This window comes from Pleurodeles waltl, chromosome 3_1 (genome assembly GCF_031143425.1).
Source record: "Pleurodeles waltl isolate 20211129_DDA chromosome 3_1, aPleWal1.hap1.20221129, whole genome shotgun sequence".
NCBI lineage: Eukaryota > Metazoa > Chordata > Amphibia > Caudata > Salamandridae > Pleurodeles > Pleurodeles waltl.
Window position 1 is genome coordinate 468337133 of NC_090440.1, and position 16852 is coordinate 468353984.

Here is a 16852-nt window from a genome sequence, read left to right on the forward strand (position 1 = left end):
GAGCTTTTCTAAATTCAACTTACAACATTTCAGTGAAAGAAATCCCTGTAATTCACTGTAGCTTTAGCAGTAGTAAAATACACTTCAATAACAATGTAGCAATAGCCATATCTAAGAAACACTAACTGACTACACCACGGACAGTTGCGTGCTCCATTTAACAGTTGCGAGTCAGAACTATTTTTTTATTGTATTAACATACCGCATATTTAAATATCCCTTAACCATGCTCCGTAAAACTGCAGTAGCTGTTGGATCAGCTTCCAATATTAACACAACTACAAGCAGTGAGCAAAACAGATGCTCTCATAGCATTAAACTGCTTCTTATAAAATCTCACTCAATGCAAGTGGCATCGAATTCAATTCAGGAACCACACTTATATAACGTTCTAAGGCACAAAGACAATGTACACATCCTGTGAAAGCAGTAGTGACCCAACAGAGTCCTAAAGCACATGCACCTGGCGAGGTTGGAATAGACCTGGTAGTCATTTCATACAATAGCAGATATTTTATCAATCCACATATGTGTCATGTCACTTATGTGTCACTTTCCCTATTGCTTCCCAATTTCTTGTTTTCCCCTACTAGATTTCAATTTAGACTTCATGTTCAATGCTCCATTGAAGATAGTTCTACCAAATTAAGCAAAAATATAATACTTTGTGCAACGATGAGTAGTAAGTATCAGCTGTATGAAACTATAGTAATCCATCTTTATGAAAGATACATTTAAGATACAACAAAATCTTCTTCCTTGCACACATCCATTCAACACCAATTTTAGTTTGCTAGTATAGCTTTCTCAAGACCAAGTTTCATTTAAGAAAAAACTAGATCCAAACCAAGATCCATTCCTGAAATGAAGGAGAGAATATACATGTATCCAAAACTGAGCTTGAATAAAGCATATGAACCAATACATCTACTGAATGCTGTGATTAACTGTACCATATTTACAACCTACCTCATCCAACATAACTTTAAACTCACTACACTAAATTTGGCATATCCTCTAGCCAATGTTATGTTTCCCTTCGAGTGACACACTAAAACTGGTCTGAAACTGTCATTCAATGTCTGACAGTATAACATCAGTGACAACAGAGTGATACAATACTCTTCGAAGAAATTATCCAGAATAATAAATTCAAACTATAATGTGAACATGGTTGTCTTACAAAAGTGCCTTTAACTTGCTAAAACAATATCCAAAGTCTGCCAGATAAAACAAGGCAAGTGATGAACAACATTGACACACAGGAAAGAAGAATAAGGAGACAATAAGCTATAAGTGTTTTTGACCCAACAAAAAACCCTAAAACCCATATTTTTTAGCAAAAACAATTGTGATTGCCTGCAGAACTATCACTACTCGCTGAACCCATAAGAAGCCTTGATCTACATTCCGGACCTTAACACAGAGGGTGCATGAGAAGCAGACCCCCCCCCTCCCCCCTTTGAGCTGCTGTTTAGCCTCTTACTATAACATTGGAGTGAAAATATTCTAGATTATGTACCTTTCTTGCACAGTGCTTTACACCATCATAAGATTTCCACACAATTCTGGTGGAAGGTGACCCCAGCAGAGATAGAAAAATGTATAATGCATGAGTAAAAGCAGGGAATAGTTAGAGTAGAGCGATTTGAGAAAGGTCTGTGAATGGAGTGGTCTTTCCAAACCACTCCTATCTCCCTGGACAGTGCAATAATGTGCTCTGAGTAGCAGGTCTTTGGTGACTGATAGGCAGCCTATGTAAACTGCAAAGCTTACATTCTAAGATACTCAGGTATACGAAATGAGAGTTACTTCAGAGATGATGAAAATAGGTGGAATTCTGCTATTCCTGTATAAAAACCAATGTCTAATTTCATTATAATAGGACATTTTTGACACACCCATGTCGCCTATTATAAAGAAATGATGTGCGAACTAAACTTTAATACCTTATCACAGTTGAATCTTGAATTCACAATGTCAGCTGCCAGAGCCAGCAGTTGAGGGAAAAGGCAGAGCAGGTCAAGTTGGTTAAAGACTGAAAACGAAACATCACTTTTCATTCCTCTGCTGCATTTTTCTAGCTGTACAGTGAGAAGTAGAAAGTAGATATTTATGGAATAGGTTTATTTTTTACACTTTAGATGTTCATGGAAAACTCAGTATCTTTCTGCACGTTTCTACTGTGCTTTTAAAACATTTACTTTTATTAAACTGATTCTAACATTTTTGCAACATATATCTAATAGCATCTTTGATATGTTTAATTTTGCACTAGATACTATTCTTATACTTCAGGTTTACAAACAAGATTCCTTCAGCACCATTCCTCTATATTGTCATGGAACTCTTCGGTGACTTGCAATATGCTTACAATGTAGGTCAAGGGGTACTTTATTCCTCACATTACTATGCTCAAATTAAGGACGGGCCACATTTTCTTGGCTAGTGGAGAAGGTTCACTGGAAAAAAATACAACACAAACATAGCCTTTAGGAAATGTAAAATTGGTGCAACATATAATGCTGATGAAAAAATCCAGATCATTTATTGTAGCTGGAAGTGCAATACAATAGAATACATTAAGTTACTGAGATCACAATTGGGCTGAATTTTGCAAGTCTGTCTATGATGCAGATTGGCAAAATACTTAAAATGATTGATCCATATCCAGTTTAAATGATTTTTTCTAGGATACAGTCTTGTAGAAAATAAAAGTCAGCTTTGTATTATTGCCCTTGGTAAATTCATAGAGGGTGCAGCTTAAGAAACCTAACCACCCAGTTTTACATGCACATACCAGAAAGGTTTGGAAGTGTAGCTAATTATTTATCTTTAGATCTGAGAGAACCAGATTTGAACTGGAAAGAATCATCATCAAAGTCAACTCCGCTTAGCATCTCCACACCAACACCTGCACTTCACCCACTGTGAGAATTCAACACGTCTGCTACCCAACCATTAAACCATACAAGAAGCAGGTTGGATGGAGAGGCCATGTTCAATGATTATACATGCAAACAGAGAGCCAACACAATTGATGATGAACACAAATCCTAACTACTGCAAAGTAATAATACAAAATTCATATACTACAAAATTCCTTCCTAGAGCCTGAATGAAGAAAATACACCGTGGCAATGAATATGCGTAGGCTCTCCTGTTTTCAGTGTTTATGAATTTCGGTGGTGTTTTCTCAGTGTCTGCCAAATCTTTCGTTATCAGTGTTTATTTATGTGCCTAACCTGCAAAATATACAAAAACTGTGTCTTTCCAGTATCCCCAAACCAAATTGCTTTTTTGCAGTGATTGCTATAAACACATAATCAAATTAAAGGATACTTACTGCAGGATATGTAATGTCTTCCCATTGACAGTGCATCCAATGAACTTATGTTAGACTGTTTTAAGAATATAATGTCTGTGTATTGCACACTCTCATTTCACTCTGTCAGGACTACACACACACACACACATATATATATATATATATATATATATATATCAGCCCACAATGTTTCCTCGGAGTGCGGACGCTAAAACACAGCGGTCCTGGTCGGGCTCTGAGACGGCCAAATTTACTTATAACAGAGCACACCCTCCGATGCGAAGAGAACCAGGACACCTCCTTATTTAAAGCAAACGTTTACTGGATTTTTATACAGAGGTGTCCTTGTTCTCTTTGCATCGGAAGGGTGTGCTCTGATATATATATATATATATATATATATATATATATATATATATATATAAAATAGATTGAAAAAATAAGTGTTATATTCAAATCTTTTAATGAACAAACACTTGGACACAGTTGGGTATCATTTACCTAGTGATAATGAATATTAGGTGATCAACCCTGCCAACAGCATAGTACCTTGTAAAACCTTTACGATTTTTAAATATGCCAGATTATTTTGTAGCTCTACATTCTTTGGCACCTGAAACATGATGCTTTAAACAAGCTCCCCACTACATTTCAGCAGACTCTTCTTGACTACAGAGTAAGGTGGTGCTGCTATTGTGTAGACATTCATAGCTGCCAAATGTTCGAATGACAATATTTTAAATCAGTCCTGACCTTTTGACAAACATCACAATGTATACCAGGACTGGAAATGTTGCAGTTAACATTTCCCAGTAGTAGAGTTTAGTTGGGGAAAAAGATAACAATGGCACATCTAGCAGCTATGAATTTTGCTGACATGTAGAAAGTCTTGAACCAAGTTTTCACCACGTTTCCAAGTGCATGATGCCAACACTCTTTTTATAGGTATCTCTCACTACGCCTTGCATTTAATGTTTAAACAAAGATGTTTAGCAGCTGACCCGCTATCAAGACTGATTTGTTAGAAAGGAGGGGCTATTGTATCAAAGGTTTCTACCCATTCTGTGTTTTGGGTAAATTAGATAGTACATATTAGCGAAGATTCTTATAAACCAGCCATTTCACCAATCAGTAAAAAAAATAAACACTGCCAAAATATATATTCCCATATTGTCTATACTGTGTAAAATAATTAGATCAGACTCACACCATGCTTCTAAATCCTTTCCCTCAAATTCAGGCACACAAAACCAGAGGGAACAAAAAGACGTAGAAACAATAGTGTTGTAACCCTACTGGCAAGTAGGAGTCAGGTATCCAGTTCAGATAGGATAGAGGTTGTAGATTTAAAAGATTATAAAATAAGTTACAAGTTACTTATTAAGGAAACCTACACCAGGAGCAGCATCCTCCTTGCTCAGCCCACAATCTCTGTCACACTCCTCCAGTTAATCACCAACATTCCATGACATCAGACACTGGCTAAGCAGAGCAGAGAACAATAGAGGTGTGCACAGAAAGCATCACACGCTTAGAAGATTATATCACATCTCCTTCATTTAGACAATAATTAAATGCAAACAGGAAACTTAAGATACACAATTATAAAACAGAAGCCGAAAAAACGTAAGAAACTCTAGCTTGGATGTGTCCTATAATTATTCAATCCTATAAAATGATTCACAATACGCAAGCCCCCCCCCCCCCCCCACTGGAGCACATGTTTACATCTCCCTCTCAAAGCAAATTGATTACTCATCTTTATAATCATATGCAAGTGTCTTCACCGAACAGTGGTTTTACTGTTGCAATCAACTGACATTGTTATCATCGAACTATAGAATGCGCCTTATACTCTTTAAATTCCTACATCCTCTCTGCTTAGCCCATTCTAACTGTCCCACTCCTTTAGTTACTCCCCAACATTCCATGACATCACACACTGGCTGAGCAGAGCAGAGAACAAAGGAGGTGTGCACAGAACTCATCACAAGCATAGCAGAGCATAACAAATACTTTAGTGACATCTCTAAACAACAAAAGATAAGCAGAATAATTTTACACCAGTCTTAATTGCTGCTACAAAGTTACACTGTGCTGGCACTTTCAGAAAGAAACCAAAACAACTCATTCTCTTTCCTTTCTTTGAATATCATTGTAGCTTGGGGTTGCGCTGGTGCTCATCGGTGTTTATATGAAAATAACTTAAAGTACTACATCCTATATAATGCACACTATGGTGGTCAGCAGCTGCTTTTGAAAGTAGAGTACTGGCACCCGCATTTGTAAACAATACAGGGAGTGCAGAATTATTAGGCAAGTTGTATTTTTGAGGATTAATTTTATTATTGAACAACAACCATGTTCTCAATGAACCCAAAAAACTCATTAATACCAAAGCTGAATATTTTTGGAAGTAGTTTTCAGTTTGTTATTAGTTTTAGCTATGTTAGGGGGATATCTGTGTGTGCAGGTGACTATTACTGTGCATAATTATTAGGCAACTTAACAAAAAACAAATATATACCCATTTCAATTATTTATTATTACCAGTGAAACCAATATAACATCTCAACATTCACAAATATACATTTCTGACATTCAAAAACAAATCAGTGACCAATATAGCCACCTTTCTTTGCAAGGACACTCAAAAGCCTGCCATCCATGGATTCTGTCAGTGTTTTGATCTGTTCACCATCAACATTGCGTGCAGCAGCAACCACAGCCTCCCAGACACTGTTCAGAGAGGTGTACTGTTTTCCCTCCTTGTAAATCTCACATTTGATGATGGACCACAGGTTCTCAATGGGGTTCAGATCAGGTGAACAAGGAGGCCATGTCATTAGATTTCCTTCTTTTATACCCTTTCTTGCCAGCCACGCTGTGGAGTACTTGGACGCGTGTGATGGAGCATTGTCCTGCATGAAAATCATGTTTTTCTTGAAGGATGCAGACTTCTTCCTGTATCACTGCTTGAAGAAGGTGTCTTCCAGGAACTGGCAGTAGGACTGGGAGTTGAGCTTGACTCCATCCTCAACCCGAAAAGGCCCCACAAGCTCATCTTTGATGATACCAGCCCAAACCAGTACTCCACCTCCACCTTGCTGGCGTCTGAGTCAGACTGGAGCTCTCTGCCCTTTACCAATCCAGCCACGGGCCCATCCATCTGGCCCATCAAGACTCGCTCTCATTTCATCAGTCCATAAAACCTTAGAAGAATCAGTCTTGAGATATTTCTTGGCCCAGTCTTGACGTTTCAGCTTGTGTGTCTTGTTCAGTGGTGGTCGTCTTTCAGCCTTTCTTACCTTGGCCATGTCTCTGAGTATTGCACACCTTGTGCTTTTGGGCACTCCAGTGATGTTGCAGCTCTGAAATATGGCCAAACTGGTGGCAAGTGGCATCGTGGCAGCTGCACGCTTGACTTTTCTCAGTTCATGGGCAGTTATTTTGCGCCTTGGTTTTTCCACACGCTTCTTGCGACCCTGTTGACTATTTTGAATGAAACGCTTGATTGTTCGATGATCACGCTTCAGAAGCTTTGCAATTTTAAGAGTGCTGCATCCCTCTGCAAGATATCTCACTATTTTTTACTTTTCTGAGCCTGTCAAGTCCTTCTTTTGACCCATTTTGCCAAAGGAAAGGAAGTTGCCTAATAATTATGCACACCTGATATAGGGTGTTGATGTCATTAGACCACACCCCTTCTCATTACAGAGATGCACATCACCTAATATGCTTAATTGGTAGTAGGCTTTCGAGCCTATACAGCTTGGAGTAAGACAACATGCATAAAGAGGATGATGTGGTCAAAATACTCATTTGCCTAATAATTCTGCACTCCCTGTATATGTTGAACTGTAGGACAACAGGCTTTTGGAGTTGTTCTAAAATTTCCACACAGCAGATTGCTTGTGATAAGAGTTACTAGTGGCATAGATTATACATATACACACACACACACACACATATATATACACATATATATATTCTCAAGGAAAAGTGATTACGGGGGAAAATTTACACATCTATCACACAATAAAAGTTAGGTACAATGAAAAGAAATAACGTAAGAATAATACATAATTCGAAAATTATTTGTGGCTCATCAGAAAGTAAACACAATGGTTGAGCAGCACCCGTACTGCATTACAGGGCGTGTCATTGCTGCACAAATCTATATACAATATTTAATTGGAATCCTGGAATTTCACCACAGCAGCAAACACAAAACAAGCAAATAGGTCTGGCATTTGCAAGCTACCATAATGGTTATCTTTTTATATGTTTAAATCCAAGCATGTGCCACAAACATATATATATATATATATATTATTTTTTTTAAACCTGCTAGCACCCAAAAGTGGTGGACACCACATGTTTTTAATTAAAAAATCCATATGTCGCTGTTTTACTAGTGACGCTTTGTAAATAACACCTTTAATTTCTGCCACACCTTTTATTGTTATTTGTGAAAGACCCAGCATTAAATCATCACCTAACCAAGAACCCTAGTTGCAGGCAGCTACAATGCTGCAAGTCACAAACTCTTCATAGCAAAATCTTTCAACATAAAAAGAAGATAGAAAATAAATCGCCACTTAACTAGCCACCCAACAGCAGGCAAAATAAACAGGTAATAGTAAAATGTCTATATAGTCTAATAGAATAAAAAGCATAGTCTGAAATACCTTTGTCTTAAAAGAGAAACAAATTATTCTAGGTGGATTTACACAATGCGCACAGGTTTCTTCAGCCACTCAAAATGAGGTGTCAATGTAAAAACAGGAATGACCAGTCAGCTCAAACTGTATAACGTGCTGGGCAGAAAGAAAACATGACTGACAAGTTAGCTGACCAATGGATGACGCTGGCTAACCACTATCCAACTCTATGTGTCTTAGGTATGATGTTTTTGGACATACAATAGTCTGGTGTGACTGCTGCCGGACCCAATTCTAGCACAAATGCTTAGTTTAACCACTTTAGATTAAATGAAATCTAAAAACAATGCCTTTATTCTGATTACATATTTTCTGTGCATGTGAACTGTTATTGCCATTATGATTCTGGCTCAGATTTATTAAACCACTGAGGTTCGCCAGTTATGATTTGCAGTGCAATCGACAACTATCACCTTCCCCTTCCATTGCGAATGTCATCAAATACATCATCATTGATGACACTGTGAAAACACAGATTAAATAACTTGTGACATCATCACTGATGTGAATGCTTGAACCATAACTTGTGCCACTCCCTCAAGCTGCCTATGACATCACACATATCACCACTGATGACTTCATCAGTGCCACCACGGATGATATCACTGCTTCTATTTTCAATGTATATTTGCTGTAATTATTTAAATATTTTATCTTCCTGTATTACATCTAATGACCTGTTACGTTTTAAAGGTGATGGAAAAGATTCTGCTTATTGTGTTAACTGTGTTCTTTTCAGGTTTATCAATTTCTAATGAAAGATGCAATTTATTTTGTTTAGAATAATACCTGAACAGATACAATAAGGATTTTGTTTACAATGTGATGAAGTTTTCACAATGTATGGTGTTATGTTGTAGAGGACTACAACACTGTGAAACATAGTACATCTTGCCTTAATATCAACTGATGCTTCTTTTTCTTCTATAATTTTTAATTGTAAGTTACATGCTCATGTTTATTAATGTTTTTTCATCTTTACAAAAGTTTCAAAATTCATTTCTTTGCTTTGTATTGTATCCCTAGTTTTAGTTCTTCATAATCTTAATTTATTCTTTATTGTGGCACATAGAATATAAAATATTTATAGGTTCATTCTCACTGTTACAGTCATACAGATGTCCTTATGTGTACATTCTAATATTAATCTGGTGATGCAACAAAGCACTTATGTTGAAGAGACCTAGCCAAGAACGCACACAGAGGCAACTATTCATATTATGTCCAGCCTTAGTGCCTCGGATTCCTACATTTTCTAGACTTTCATCCTGACTCAAAGTTTGGCGTTTGGGATATTCTTTCAGAAATGTGACCGATATCCTGTCAGACACATTACAAGTGCCAAAGAATATAATGTACTTGAAAGCAGCAGACATGGTATCTGTCAAATTTGTGGTGGAGTATCCCAACCATCAAACCCTAAGTAAGGCATTTCGATTTAGCTAGTCTTATTTTGTGTCATTCTTTTGAACACTCATTCTCTCTGTACACCTTAGCAAGTGATCATATACAGGTTCTAGTGCTATCGTCAAATTTAGTTTTTTTTGCTATATCCACCTCACACACATCAAATAGATGATTCTGTGCCCACTGCAGATTTCTAAGAACATTCCCTTCATGCCATTTAGTGCTGGGACACTCCAAGATGCATCCACGCACTGTATAAAACTCTTCATTCATTTATTCACCACTGCTACAAAACCCTGCCCAGCCATCAGTGAATCACTGGCATAAAACACAAACCCTAATGAAGCTGAGCCTAAAGAAAAAGGGAAACAATCTGACTGATGCATTAAGATTCCTGCCTATCGAGTGGTCTGTTCCTCTGTAAACATACAAAATATTCACCACTGAGGCCAATGCACGCAATGCATCATGAGTCTACTCTTCAGAGACAGAGCACCATGTTATTCAAGATAACATCCAGGATTGCTTTCCACCTACATTGTCGAAAGATCCAGACTCTTACTCCATGAGATCTAACACAGACTTTCTCCCAGCTTTTTGATCAGCTGCCATCAAAATCCCACAAAAGCATCCTAAAAACTATTTTTCGATTTCTCTATTACACTTCAATGTATAACTTCACCCACAACCAGATCATGTTATGCTATGCAGATTTGCAGAGTGCACTATAAACTTGGAGGTTATTGAGGTGCTGAACTTAATTTTGTACATTTATGGATATGCCATATAGTGATCATCCTAAAGCTCAAAAGCAGTCCTGACCTAAAGGCCTGTTCTAATGCTTACAAGCAGTGGACAACTGGATGCTACACAGCCATCAAAAACACAAAGTATCAAACAAAGGTTTTCAGTTGTAGAAACTGGGCAAAATAGTTCCTGACTGCAATCTGGGCTTATGAACTTGAACTTCGTATTCACCTACCTTGAAGGGAGTGCTGAATTTGAGTTCCAACTTGGGTCACAAGAGAACAAAAGTGTAGTCCCAAAAATGTTAATGTTATGGCACAACTTTGCTTATATAAGCTTACGGAATCACGTTAGGTACCATCATTTTAATCTTGACATGCCAAGAATATGTCATTGATCTTCCCATCTGCTATTAAAACATACAGACAATCCAGAACGTGACAGCAAGAGAGTGGTTCTATGCAACAAAATCCTTCTACGCGTTCCTCTAGTTGTCTATGGAGTAGTTTCAGGCTGGATTTACTCAATACCATTCTACATTAAAGACCTTTTGTTATGAGGTTCACCATCAAAATTCAGATGAGTGCCAACATTCAACGTTATGAACTGGCTTCAGACCATGTGGAGCCCCACCCAAAGAGAAATGTAAAATTTGTTTTTCCATGGTGATCACCTTAACACAGACGTGTGCATGAACTGTGCATTACTCAGTTACAGCTGCATAGAACCACAATCACATTTATAATGAATATATTTGAGAGCAAAAGAGTCTGTTGAAATCTGCCTTGTTTGCAGAACCCGTTTTTGCTGGCTATATAACTTTGTGCACTTTACCCCTGCTAAATAGTGGTAAAGTGCTTGTGTCCTGTCTTTTAACATGATGAAATTGGTATACTTCTAATTGGCATTTTTGACATACCTATAACTCTCTAGTATACAGTGCCCAAGTGCACTCAGGGCCAGAAAGTTGCATCTCACCAAGGGCCTCCAGCACCCACTGTAGTGACAATCCAAATATCACTGCAGGCCTGCCATGTGTAGCACACAGTGGTGCAGGTTTTAAAACAAACAAATTGGACCCGTCAAAAGAAGCACTTCTGACAGGCCTAAACTCTATTTTTTATATATTAATAAATCACCTGAAAGTAGGCCTTACTTCCCATTAATGGAGGATGCATGGTATTTACGAGAAGGACATGTTTAAGTATAATGTTAATCATGCCCTTACAGTGAAAAGATCCATGTTGTTCCATAGGAAAGCAATGAGATACAATATTAGGTTTAATAAATGTAATCTCCACCTAGGAAAGAGCTAGAGAAATATGTTTAACTATTACAGAAAAAGTACCTTGGACAAGTTGCCTGCCTAAAGCTTCTAAGGCCTTTTGGTGCCTTCCAACTGTCATCTGGCAGCTGATGGCTCCCCCGTGGTGAGGTGTGGACTGCTGCCAGGAGTAAACAATAGGCTGACCTGCATGGGCAGAGATGACCCATCTGAATCAGATAGATAAATCAGGAGAGGTTGAGGGTATCTTTTTTCTCAATACAGTCCTGCTTGAAAGTCGCATCCTGCTTGTCAGGTCTGGTGGGATTTTTCATAAGACATTTGGGACGCACTTCAAGTAGGCCTTCCTGTCACAGGCAAATGTTAACTGACACTTGGGAAGGGCCCATCTTAGTCCTACCAGCCAGTCAGGCCTCAATCACAGTGGGACTCTTTTTGACATTACAGTGTCAAAGACTGTTTGACAGGTTTTATGGGTGTACATATATAAACTCCCCCATAGGTTCAGGAATCTCCCCTGCCTCTAACAACTATTGCTGGTATTCCTGCTCCTCCAAGAGCCTCAAGGCTCTCCTCCTTGATCTCAATCTGGCCTAAACCTCGGCAGAGTTAGCCGACGTCGACGACGCTGGCTTCAAGACAGATGGACGTGGTGGAGGAGATGGTGGAGATACAGTGCGTCCAACCGGTATTGTCTACATCGGCACCAGCATCTGAGGCGAGGACATCATCGACGCAGAACCAGCACCCTCAGCCGGATAGAAGGGCACAAATGAAGCCGACTTGTACGAACCCAAGGAGAAAGCTAATGGACCCGTGGGACCAGCCGGTACACTAGCACGGCCATAGCTTTGTTAAAAATGCTAAACTTAGCATTAAGGAAAGCCGCCGGATCCGCTCCTGAAGTCAGGAAACCTCTGGTCATCTTGAGGTGCTTGAGTTGGATCCAAAACTTGCGCCACCAACTCCTGAGCCAACATGGGTGAAAAGTGAGTCAGAGGACTCACCGGGGACTAGAGGACCTCAACCAGTGATGGCGCCAGAGAAGCCTGTGGACTCTGAGGCTGTGGAGTAATAGTTGGACTGACCTCCCACGACGTCATCTCTGAGAGGATCGAGACCGATCTCTGGAAGAACAGCATCGCTTCTTATGAGATCTCAATGACTTGTGAGAAGAAGAGTCCCTCGCCTTAAATCTCCGATGACCCTTGTGTCCCCTCTTAGCTTTTGTTAAGAAGAGCTTAGCCTTTCTTTCTTTTAAGGCCTTCGTGTTCATCCTCTGGCAAGACACACACCATTACATGTCGTGGTCCAAACTAAAGACACCACAAGCAGTCTTCATGAGGGTCTGTGACTGACATACGACCCCCGCACTCACGACAAGGCTTAAAACCGGATTTCTTTGGCGGAGACATTGTAACAAGGATAAAAAGACACCTTCGAAACAGTAGCTGTTCGAAATCTAGGGAAAAACTGTTAGTGTTGAAGGCGCAGAAAAAAGGGAACTGACGTCAGCATGCCGGCGAGGACTTCTTATTGCCACGATGACGTCAGACGTGTGCGGAGCCGTGCAATTGTGACTTCCTCGTCGACCTGAAGAGCTCAGAAGAAAGTTTCCATTGAATGCTGGCGCATTGGGATAATTCATAAGGTGAGCATCCATAGCTAGTTGTATCCATCAGCAACTGTATTTTAGTGTTAAAAGTATGTATGTATGTATGGAGGTATTTGTAGGGCGCATTCCGGCCCGGGGGCGTCGAAGCGCTGGCTAAGGGAGAGCGGCAATGTCAAAGAAAGAAATCAGACAATTATTGAGGAAACAGCCAAGTCTTGACCCGTTTCCTAAAGATCAAATAGTTATGCTCTTTCCTCAGCTCCAGCGGAAGAGAATTCCAAGTCCTCGCAGCCGCTACAGTGAAGGCTTTATCCCCCCACTTCACCTTCTTAGTGCGGGGCACCTGGATGAGAAAGGTATTGGCCGACCGCAGCCACCGTGTGGGTCGGTGCCAATGAAGTTTAGTAGTAAGATACTTGGGCCCAATCCCGTGCACGGCTTTATGGGAAATACAGAGCGCCTTAAAAGATATCCGTTGGGCTATTGGAAGCCAATGAAGATTTTTAAGGCTTTCCTTAGCAGAGGCAGATCGTGGCAGATTCAGAATTAGTCTAGCAGCTGTGTTCTGCATCAGCTGCAGTCTTTTAAGAGATTTTTTTATCCAAGTTAAGCAGAAGGGCATTACCATAGTCCAATCTGGATCCGACCAACGCCAAAGTAGCCGTTACTCTCTCCATTCTTTAGTTAGAAAAGGGAACATTTTCTTCAGCTTCCTCAACGTCCACAAGCAGGTTTTTATAGTCAGATTAACTTGCGGTTGGAAAGACAAATGATAGTCAAAAAGAAATCCTAGTTTTCTGGATGTGGAACCCGGTAGGGGCAGAGTGCCGCACTCTTTAGACCACCAACTAGGGTGAGAGGAGTCACCAAAAGTGAGAGGACACCCTAGTGCACTCCCCACACATACCCCCAAGCTCTCTGTGCTCAGGTTTAGTGTGGCCGAGGAAAATGCCCAAAGTAGGTAAAGACTGACCCAGAAATCTTTGCCCGATTGGTTAGGGCATTCCCAGAGGTCACTGCCATCCACCAGCTTTTGTAAGGCATAAATGTGACACCTCCAACACTTCTGGACCTGAAGAAGATCATAAGAGAACTGAATCTGCTGTCTGCAACCTAAGAACAGCCTCGGAGGGCTGGATCTGTTTGTTCTCTCCCCATCTCTTGTACCCAGCAAAAAGAGGTGGGCTGCAAGGGTTACAGGGCCAACCTCCTTGGGATGGACCTGTGGACTGTGACCTAAGAAGAGCCCTCAAGTTCTAGACCTGCTTCACTCCTTCTTGTACCCAATACAAGGAAATAGACTCCAAGGGTCATAACTCAGATATGTTAAAGCTAGAGGGACACAACAAGATACAGAGGCCTTTTCCTGCAATGGGGGAGGGAGGCTATAAAGATATACACCTGTGGTGGATTAGGACTGAAAAGATTTAAGTCAACAGGTAAATTCTTTGACCAGGACAAATCTGGTTAGTGCATCCGACCCAACCAGCATCAAATTGAGTCTAGGTCCTGTTTTACTGCGACCTTTAACTATCACAGGACCTTTGTGCTTCTTGGATCTATTTTGGATATCTTATCTCCTGTTCTACTTGCTGGAATTTTGTCATTTTTGTGTCATATCTTTTTAAAACAAATGTTAGTGTTTTCCTAATTTATTTTGGGATTTTTATTATTTTCCATTTCAACTTTATTACAGTTTTAGAACTGCATAAGTACTTTACACATTGTCTCTAAGTTGAGCCTGTCTCTTCTGTAGCTACCAACAGGTTAAGCTCAGAATAATTTAGCAATGTTAGTAGTTAAACCAGACAAACATTGCGATTATTACTTGAGGAGGATACTTACAAAAAGTAGACAAATTTTGTGACCTATGAAAAAATACTGCTTATGTGACAAACAGTGTAGAGCAGGAATTGGATATTCAAATGTAGAGCAAATTATGTAATTTTAAATTAGGTCTTTTATACAAATATATGCTAAACTAGTTACTATGAAATATCAGTCTAAAAAATCTGTTTTGGCTGATTTTTCCAATTGTTAAAAAGAGGGTGACAGACGAAACTTAAGACTGCAGAATGTAGTAAATCTGTCCAAGACACTGAGGGATCCATAGTTATCTCTCATAGTGTACTATTTTTGTGCCCTAAAGCTGGGGTGGACTATTCCACATGATTACAACTGGCTATAAACTATTCTAAGAGGCCTGTGCAAGTAGAACAAGTTACTTACCTTTGGTAACCCATTATCTGATACAGACAATATTTAGCTGCAGATTCCTTACCTTTGAATTTCCGAGGCATCAGCCTGGATCCAGAAGATTTTTGTGTGGCCAATACCCCTGTGGGCCAGTAGGTGGTGTTGATCGGCTCTGCGCAGGGTCGGAGGCGTCGGATGTGATGCGACGATCATCTACATAGGCACCACCTTGGCACGCTGACGTCAGTTACTTTTTCACAACTTTCCACGCCAGGAGTGCAGCGCCATGAAGTGCACAGACACTGGTATGTCCAAAACAGGGCCCTTAAAGAGCGTTTCCTTAACCCTAGAAATCTGCTCGCAGAGCAGGAAGAATGGGTGTGTCTGTAAGGAATCTGCAGCTACCGGACATTGTGTTACTGAAGGCAAGTAATTTGTTCATCTTATAGAGATATCTAGCTGCAGATTCTTTACCTTTGAATAGATACCTAAGCAATATCATCCCCAGCAGTGGGCTTCGGACATATTTTGTAAACTAAAATCCTGCAGGACCAAACTGGTGAAATGCCCATCCCTGTGGACCTGACTGTCCAGGCAACAGTGTTTGTTAAACGTGTGCAGGGATGCCCACGTTGCTGCCTGGCAGATGTCAAGAACTGGGACTTCATGTGCTAATGCAGTGGTCACAGCTTTACCTCTGGTAGAATGAGCCCATAAGCCCTCTGGAGGCTGCTTTTTTGGCCAATGAGAAGCAGATGTTATGCAGAGAATGACCCGGCACGGTATGGTTTGTTTCTGCACCGCCCAAACTTTCTGTGCTCTAACATACGCCAAGAAGAGTTGGGTCATTCACCCAGGAACTCTTTTGTGTGTTCAAGGTAGAACAACGCAATTTTGGGTCCAGACGGTGGAGTCCCTCCTCTTCTTTGAAGGGATATAGACAAGCGTAGAAAGTGGGCAAGATGACAGACTGGCCCACATGAAATGGTGTCACCAGATTTAGGAGGAAAGAGGTCCTAGTGCGAAGCATCAGTTTTCTGGGAAAACAGACAAGAATGGAGGCTTGGATGACAAAGCCTGCAGCTCACTCACCCTCCAGGCAGATGTTATTGCCACTAGAAAGGCTGTCTTGATGGTGAGCAGCTGGAGGGGACAATTTAAGAGGCTCAAAAAGGAGCACACATCAAGAAAGTGAGAATCAAATTAAGGTCCCACTGACTTTAATGAAGGGCGAAACATATGCATAAGTCCTTTTAGGAATCTGTTTACAATAGGGGACTTAAATAAAGAGTATAGGTCAGGCAGTCGCAAGAAGGCAGACAAAGCAAAATGGTAACCCTCTAGTGAAACCAGAGCAGAACCCTGCTGGGCAAGGGTGAGAATAAAGAGAAGAACATCAGAGAGAGGCAGAAAGAGTCGATAGACTTTTCTGTACAATAATTTACACATTTCTTCCATCTGCAGGCGTATACAGTATCAGATTTCATAACTTTCCATCACAGAAATGTATGGTGAATGTGTTCTTTTTTTTTTTTAGACAAATTGTTAAG

At 40.1% G+C, this 16852-nt stretch overlaps 1 protein-coding gene across 4 annotated transcripts in view; it reads right to left on the bottom strand.

The window, feature by feature from the left end:
* AKAP13 (A-kinase anchoring protein 13) overlaps nt 1-16852 on the bottom strand; it is a 1053268-nt gene that overhangs the window by 916089 nt on the left and 120327 nt on the right. The gene's annotated exons all lie outside the window — the stretch shown is intronic.